Consider the following 9,383-nt stretch of genomic DNA (forward strand, 5'->3'; position numbering starts at 1 on the left):
CGCCGGCAGTACCGGCACCGCCACGGACTCGGCGCTCCTCCTCGCTCGCTCTTTCTCTATTTCGCGACCCTAAGTCTATGTCGCGCGGCGGCACCGCTACGGACTCGGCACCGCCACGGTCTAAGTCGTCGGCGCGCGGGCAAGCGCCGAAACAAATGAATCTATTTTGTAACTTTTCTAAATTTTTCTAACTAATTTTACTAACTTTTTTCGAACTAATTTTACTAACACTAACTAACTAATTTTCTAAATTTTCTCTAACTAATTTTACTAACACTAACTAACTAGTTTTACTAACACACTAACTAATTTACTAACACACTAACACACTAACTAATTTACTAACACACTAACACACTAACAATATATACTAACAACTATACTAATTAACAACTATACTAACAAATTTTATAATTAACTAAACTAACAAATTGAAAAATTAACTAAACTAACAAATTAGAAAAAAAAGGGGCCGGGGCGCGGGCTCACCTTGCCGCGGAGAGGAGGACGGCGGCCGGCGGCGTCGTGCGGCGGTGGTCGATCGAGGAGGCACGCGCGGTGGCGCGCGGGCGGCGCGATGGCGCGCGGCGGCGGCGGCGGTGGTCGAGAGGAAGGCGGCCGACGCGAGAGGCGCGCGCGGGCCGGGAGATGGTGGCGCGCGGACGGAGAGGGAGGCGGAGGCGGCGGTGGAGGCGGTGGCGCACGCGGCGGCGGAGGTGGTGGCGCACGGCAACGGCGAGCGGCGGGCGCGGCGCAGTCGGGCAGCCTGGCGGCGTCCAACTGCTTCGTCTCCGCGGGATTGATCTCCGCGGAGACGAAGTGTTGGCTTATATAGTGGAGGACCCTTTGGTCCCGGTTCGTGGCACCAACCGGGTCCAAAGGCCCCCCTTTGGACCCGGTTTGTAATACAAACCGGGACTAAAGGCCATTTTTGCTGCGTTTTCGCTGCGCGCGCAAAAAAGGCCTTTAGTCCCCGTTTGTAATACAAACCGGGTCCAAAGGCCATTTTTTTTAAAAAAGTTTCATTCCCGCCTTATTTCAAATGAAAAAAAGCCACCGCACTGCCACACGTGTCCACCGCCGCCACCGCCATGCATGTACAGGCCACCGTCGCCACCGCCGTGTACTGGCCACCGTCGCCACCGCCACCGCCTGGCCACCACCGTCACCGCCATGTACGGGCCACCGCCGTGTACTGCCCACCACCGCCACCGCCATGTACTGGCCACCACCGCCACCGCCACCGCCATGTACTGGCCACCACCGCCACCGCCACACGTGTCCCTTCCCCGTGCCACGTGTCGCCGCCGCTTCCACGTGCCTCGCCCCGCCGTCACCGCCATGTACGGGTCACCGCCGTGTACTGCCCACCACCGCCACCGCCATGTACTGGCCACCACCGCCACCGCCACACGTGTCCCTTCCCCGTGCCACGTGTCGCCGCCGCTTCCACGTGCCTCGCCCCGCCGCCACTTCCATGCATGTACAGGCCACCGTCGCCACCGCCGTGTACTGGCCACCGTCGCCACCGCCGTGTACTGGCCACCGTCGCCACCGCCACCGCCTGGCCACCACCGTCACTGCCATGTACGGGCCACCGCCGTGTACTGCCCACCACCGCCACCGCCATGTACTGACCACCACCGCCACCGCCACACGTGTCTCGCCCCGCCGCCACCGCCGTGCGACGTGTAGATCCCGCTTCCACGTGCCACGCCCCGCCGCTTCCCCGCGCCACGTGTCGCCGCCGCTTCCACGTGCCACGCCCCGCCGCTTCCCCGCGCCACCTGTCGCCAAACTTGCCGCGTCGCTGTGCTATAAAGCGCCGCGTGCGCGGAACCACACGTCGCCGTCGCCTCCGTTCATTCGTCGCCGGGATGCCGCCGCGCCGTCGCGGCTCGTCCGGCTTCCGTGGCGTCCGAGCGCGGCCGAACGGTAGGTTCTACGCCGAGATGCGCGCCGGTGGCTTCCGGCTCACCCTCGGCACGTACAACACCCCGGAGCTGGCGGCGCGCGCTTACGACGCGGCCGCATGGCGATTTCGGCGGCCACGGTGCGACATGAACTTCCCAGACGTCGAATCGCTAGAGGAGGCGGAGTTCCTCGCGCCGACGCCGTGCCTCATCGACGACGAGGACCGTCGCCGCCACCGCCAGGTGCAGCGCCGGATCGCCATCGCCGAGCATGACGAGGAGTTGATGCGCCAGTGGAGGGCGCAGTTCCCCAACGACGTCGACAACACCGCCGCGTTCTTCGCTGACCTCCGGGCACAACGCAGGTCCAACAGGCGCCACCGTCGGGCCGTCGCCATGTTCGAGCTCGATAACACGAATACAACTTGGGCCGACAACGACCCTCGGTGGGACGACATTTGGACCGAGACAACCTCCGACGACGAGTAGATCGACTAGACTAGTTGTTTATCTATTTTATTGTATTTTCAATAAAGTCGTTGTGGCAGACGCTGATGATGAGAAAAGTTTCCCGCCAGATTACATGTGGAATTAAAGTACAGAACTCAACTGAAAATTAATTAAGATACATGGCCAGATAGTACTCGTGCCTAGCCCTATAGTACTCGTGCCTAGCTCAACTGAAAATTAATTAAGATACATGGCCAGATTCGACTGTTCGAGTCATTCAGTCATACTCGTGCCTAGCCCTATAGTACTCGCCACTGTAGTCGTCGTAGTCGCCGTCATCATCGTCGCTGGCATCGGGGTCGCGGTAGTCAAACCTCGGCGGGAGAGCACGCGTGGGCTGGGACTGAGGGTAGCGCAGGCGGGGGCCACGGTGGGCCATGACGCCCTGGAGAGTTCGGTCGCGCCACCACAGCCGACGGCCGGCCTCGTTGAAGTTCGAAGGAGGCGGGCCGCCCTCCTCGTGCCTGGCGAGCGCCCTCTCACGCCGATTGATGAAGAAGCTCTCCCAAGTCGGGCTGTAGTCGGGATGCCACTGGGGATTCCTCCGCTGCTCTGGCGTGAGCTCGAAGTAGTAGTGGTTCGTGATGGCCATCTCGCGCGCCACACCTAGAGGGACAGGAGGGACCGGTACCCCTCCGACGCTCAGCAACCAGCCGGTAGGGACGCGGTAGCCCGGCGGGCAGGGGTAATTCGACGCGCAAAGCGCCTCCGCCTCCCGGAGGGTTAGAGATACGATGGAAGCCATGTGACCTGGTGATGAGGTTTGCAGATATGAGTCTAGATGTGATATGTAAATGGAGGCCAAGCCAACATATATATAGTGAAAAAATGGCGGGAGGACGGAGGCGGGAAGCAGTGGAAAGCGCGGGAAGAAAAATAGGCGGGAACGCAGTAGCGCCAAAAACTGTCGGTGGGATAAGGACGTGTGGGTAACCTTTAGTCCCGGCTGGTGGGTACAACCGGGACTAAAGATCCTTTTTTGTGTCATCTAACAAAACTGTCGGTGGGATAAGGACGTGTGGGTAACCTTTAGTCCCGGCTGGTGGGTACAACCGGGACTAAAGATGTCGGCAGGATAAGAACGCATGGGTGGACGCACTGCTCGATGAGATAAAGCATGTAGCGCACGACGCCCTGTCGAAGGAACAAGACAAAGTAGAAGAGGTGCTGTGCCTATAAAAGGAGCATCGATACGCCTTGCCAAGCAGATCAACAAGCCAAGCAGAGTTTCATTCCCATGGATGAAGGGAAGGGTTGGGAAATCTCCCGTGGCGCAGCTTCTCGAAGATGTCGTTGGTGCACACGCCCTACGACCTCTTCGGAAGCTGCTCCTCGGAATTTTTCCCTGCAAGCCCCTAAACGACTACATCTCATCTAACAGTGTTGGGGAAAGGGTTGGGAAATCTCCCGTGGCGCAGTTTCTCGAAGATGTCGTTGGTGCACACGCCCAACGGCATCTTCAGAAACTGCGCCTTGGAATTTTTTCCTGCAAGCCCCTGAACGACTACATCTCATCTAACAGTGTTGGGGAAAGGGTTGGGAAATCTCCCGTGGCGCATCTCCACTTTTAATATCTTACATACAGTTACATGATTACACAAAAATAAATGGGAAATTGATTGCCATGTTGAGATACTCATTTGTGCCATGAACATTCTTCAATTAACTTGATGATGGAGCATCTTCATCATTTAATTAATCTTCTTCGGCCGTAACCATGGAGCATCTTCATCATTTAACTTGATGATTGGATCAATGTTCACTCTGAAGGGTGGAATTTCATCAAACTGATTATAATCTTCTGACATGTCTGTCTTGTCCTCCACTCCCACGATGTTTCTTTTTCCAGAAAGAACTATGTGGCGCTTTGGCTCATCGTTTGATGTATTTGTTTCCTTATGTTTCATTTTTCTTGGTTTGGTAGACATATCCTTCACATAGAAAACCTAGGCCACATCCTTGGCTAGGACGAATGGTTCGTCTCTATACCCAAGATTGTTGAGATCCACTGTTGTCATTCCATACAACTTGTCTACCTGAACCCCGCCTCCTGTTTTGTTGACCCATTTGCACCTAAACAAAGGGACCTTAAAAGAAGGTCCATAGTCAAGTTCCCATATATCCTCTATGTAACCATAATATGTGTCATTTGGGCCTTCATTCATTATTGCATCAAACCGGACACCACTGTTTTGGTTGGTGCTCTTTTTATCTTGGGCGATCGTGTAAAATGTATTCCCATTTATCTCGTACCCTTGGAAAGTCACTACAGTCGAAGATGGTGTCTGGGCCAGCAAGTACAACTGATCTTCAATATGTTTGTTATTCAGGAGATGTTTTTGCAACCAACCGCCGAAAGTCGACATGTGTTCACGTCTAATCCAATCGTTCGACTGCCCCGGGTTCTGGGAGCGTAGAAAGCTCTTGTGGTCACCGATATACGGAGCCACCAAGGTGGAACTTTGTAGAACTGTGTAGTGTGCTTGAGTCAAAGAAATCCCGTCCCTACATATCATTGATTTCCTTCCTAGCGTGCCTTTTCCACTTAGTCTCCCTTCATGCCGCGATTCAGGAACACCAATCGGCTTAAGGTCAGGAATAAAGTCAACACAGAATTCAATGACCTCCTCTGTTCCATAGCCCTTGGAGATGCTTCCTTCTGGCCTAGCACGGTTATGAACATATTTCTTCAAGACTCCCATGAACCTCTCGAAGGGGAACATATTGTGTAGAAACACAGGACCGAGAATGGAAATCTCATCGACCAGGTGAACGAGAAGATGTGTCATAATATTGAAGAAGGATGGTGGGAACACCAGCTCAAAACTAACGAGACATTGGACCACATCATTCTGCAACCTCGGTAGAATTTCTGGATTTATTACCTTCTGAGAAATTGCATTGAGGAATGCACATAGCTTCACAATGGGCAGTCGAACATTTTCCGGTAGAAGCCCCCTCAATGCAATCGGAAGCAACTGTGTCATTATCACGTGATAGTCATGAGACTTCAGGTTCTGGAATGTTTTCTTCTCCATATTTATTATTCCCTTTATATTGGAGGAGAAGCCAGACGGGACCTTGATACTGCTAAGACATTCAAAAAATATTTCCTTCTCTGCTTTTGTAAGAGCGTAGCTGGATAAATAACGTCCTTTAACTCTCTCATGCAGCTTTTTGGGGTCTTTCCAACGTTGCTAGTCCTCCCGTGCTTCTGGTGTATCTTTTGTCTTCCCGTACACACCCAGAAAGCCTAGCAGGTTCACGCAAAGATTCTTCGTCACGTGCATCACATCGATTGAAGAGCGGACCTCTAAGACTTCCCAATAGGGTAGATCCCAAAATATAGATTTCTTCTTCCACATGGGCGCGTGTCCGGCATCGTCATTCGGAACAGACCGGCCGCCAGGACCCTTTCCAAATATTACATCTAGATCCTTGACCATACCAAATATATCAACACCATCACGATGGGGAGGCTTCCTCCGGTGATCAGCCTCACCGTTGTAATGCTTGCCTTTCTTTCTTACGGGATGGGTAAGCCTAAGAAATCGACGATGCCCCAGGTACACGACCTTCTGACCTTTTTCCAAATAATCACCTTCGAGCTCATGTAAACAGTGTGTGCATGCATTGTATCCCTTGTTTGACTGTCCTGAAATGTTACCAAGAGCAGGCCAGTCATTGATGGTTACGAAAAGCATCGCTCTTAGGTCAAATTCCTCCTGCTTGTGCTCGTCCCACACACGTACACCTGCTAGGGACCACAGCTGTAGAAGTTCTTCGACTAATGGCTTCAGGTACACATCAATGTCGTTCCCGGGTTGCTTCGGGCCTTGTATGAGCACTGGCATCATAATGAACTTCCGCTTCATGCACAACCAAGGAGGAAGGTTATATATACAAAGAGTCACAGGCCAGGTGCTATGGCTGCAGCTCTGCTCTCCAAAAGGATTCATGCCATCTGTACTTAGACCAAACCGTAAGTTCCTTGCATCCTGTGCAAAGTTTGGGAACTCTCTATCGATTTTTCTCCATTGGGAGCCATCAGCAGGGTGCCTCAACATCACGTCTTTCTTACGGTCTTCTTTATGCCATCGCAACAACCTAGCATGCTCTTTATTTCTGAACAAGCGTTTCAGCCGTGGTATTATAGGAGCATACCACATAACCTTGGCAGGAACCCTCTTCCTGGGGCGCTCGCCCTCAACTTCACAAGGGTCATCTCGTCGATCTTATACCGCAATGCGGTGCACACCGGACATGCATCCAAATTCTCGTACTCATCGCGGTAGAGGATGCGGTCATTAATGCATGCATGTATCTTTTGCACATCTAATCCTAGAGGGCAGACAATCTTCTTCGCTTCGTACGCATCTTGGCGGGCAATTCGTTACCCCTTGGAAGCTTCCTCTTAATTATTGTCGCAACTTTCCAAATCCTGAGTCGGTGACACCGTTCTGCGCCTTCCATTGCAACAATTCCAGTGTGCTGCCTAGCTTTTTATGGCCATCTTCGCAAGTTGGGTATAATAATTTGTTGTGATCTTCTATCATCTTGTCGAAGGCCAACCTTTCCTTTTCAGTTTCACATTCTCTCCTTGCATCAGCAATGGCCCGGCCAAGATCATCATCAGCAGGCTCATCTGGTGCCTCTTGATCTTCTACTTCATTGTCTTCATTGCCTTCTGCAATATCATCGTATTCAGGGAAATTGGGATAACCGTCATCATCCTCTTCCTCTTCGTCATTGTCTTCCATCATAACCCCTCTTTCTCCGTGCTTGGTCCAACAATAGTAACTGGGCATGAAACCGGATCGCAGAAGGTGGCTGTGAATGAGACTCGAGTGAGCGTAATTTACGGTATTCTTGCAGTCCACACATGGACAATACATGAAGCCACCATGTTTGTTTGCCTCCGCCACGGCCATAAAATTATCCAGGCCCGCAGTGAACTCGTCAAACCGTCGGTCAATGTACATCCATTGCCGATTCATCTGCATGATATAATTAAGCTGATCAAAACCATTACAAAACATCACGATGTATATATACACATGCATTTTATCAATTGCAGATGAAAAGGATAAAGTTGTTAACCTCGATGAAGAAGAAAAAAGCAAGTTAAGTGTGGCTTGATTTGTGTAAACTCAAGTGGCAAATCCTCTTAAGCATTTCATCGAACACCTCTTGTGCATGTGAAGAAGAGAGGAAAGCAATACACCCCTCTTGTGAAGATAGTGAAAAAATGGCTAAGTGTGGCTCACACTTGGGCAGGGGCAAGGTTATATAGCCAGAGGGGGGCCTTTGGACCCGGTTTGTCATACAAACCGGGACTAAAGGGTTCCCCACGACTGACACGGCCTGCCGCGCCCTGCGGTGGACCCTTTAGTCCCGGTTTGTATGACAAACCGGGTCCAAAGGCCGCTACAGGACAGGCGCCAGCGGGTGGGGTCGTCCTGGGCAGAAACGAACCGGGTCCAATGGGGGCATTGGACCCGGTTTGGTTCAGCAGTGGGACATTTGCTTGGGACCAAAGGCCTCTTCTCCACTAGTGGGTGCTTGCGATGCACTCAACGATCATGGTTCTTTGTTTTGTTTGAATAAACATCCACGGTTGTTTGAGTGTGCCACAATGCATATCATTAGGGTTGTCAACGGCAAGCTTTGCTCCGATCAGTCAATTCCCGCAGCCTCACCATGCATTTAACACATTATTATTATTAGCTACTCGGTATCTTTCAAACCTGCTACAGTATTAATTTGGATTATACGGTTTCCTCGTTACTAGGACTAAAATTTTCTAATGTATAGCTTGCAGCAGGGTACAAGTAATGGAATGCTGACCAAATCATCGACGGAACTGACCAGACCAAGCTGCCCATGCCAAAACACAAAATAATTATTTGTTTATATATCTCTCTCTCTCTCTCTCTCTCTCTCTTAACAACATGTACTTTAAATTCAGGTTGTCAACCAGTCGGCGTGCAATCAAACTTTTGGTCACCACGCGTCTAACACATTATTAGCTACTCCATCTGTTCGGAAAAAATTGATGTGAGTGGACGCACATGTTGTACCCTTGTATAGCTAGAACTCACGTCAATGAAAACGGAACGGAGGAAGTAGAAGTATTCATTAGTTGAACCTACAATTAATTTCTATTATACTGCTTCCTCGTTAATACGACTAATTGTTCCTAACATAGCTTGCCGCGAGCTGCAAGTAATCGAACACTGACCATATTATCAACGGAGTCGACAACACCAAGCTAGCCATGCCAAAACACAAAACATTTGTTTGTTTAAATCTCTTATAGATTAACGTTTTAGGTACCACAATTGTTTTAGGTACCACAATGGCCATTCCATTGCACTTTTGTCACAACATTCATGGTTCTTCTTTTGTTTGAATAACAACATGTACCAAGTTCCTAGATGATCAGAGTTTAGGTTGATGCCGCATTAATTAACTAGGATCTATTTGACGCATACGCTGGCCGCGGCACAAGCACAACATGCACCCACTGCTACATTGGCACTTCACGCCTCCCCATCTACAAGGAGACAAAATTCGGCATTACTTACGGAGAGAGAGGATATGCTGCCCTTGTAGTTATTATATATAATACTCCCTCCGTTCCTTTCTATAGTGCCTATAGATTTTTGGCATTTGTTTCACAATATAAGGTTGTAGTTTGGCTTTTTTTCAATTACCCCTCCACCCGTCAACTCCCATACGACATGCATGAAAAAAAATCCATACAAAATAGGAAACAATTAATTGAGATTCCTAATGCATGGCCCCAATGATTGCTTAGATTTAGGAAGCAATGTTTTTCTTTCCTTAATTAAACCTGACTGCACATATATGGAGAGTCAACTAGACAGATTTGTGGGATTTATTATTGTAAGTTAGGAAGTTATTGATTTCCTTAATTTTAGTCTGATATCAAATCGT

The sequence above is a fragment of the Lolium perenne genome, chromosome 1, assembly GCF_019359855.2.
Source record: "Lolium perenne isolate Kyuss_39 chromosome 1, Kyuss_2.0, whole genome shotgun sequence".
Taxonomy (NCBI): Eukaryota; Viridiplantae; Streptophyta; class Magnoliopsida; order Poales; family Poaceae; genus Lolium; species Lolium perenne.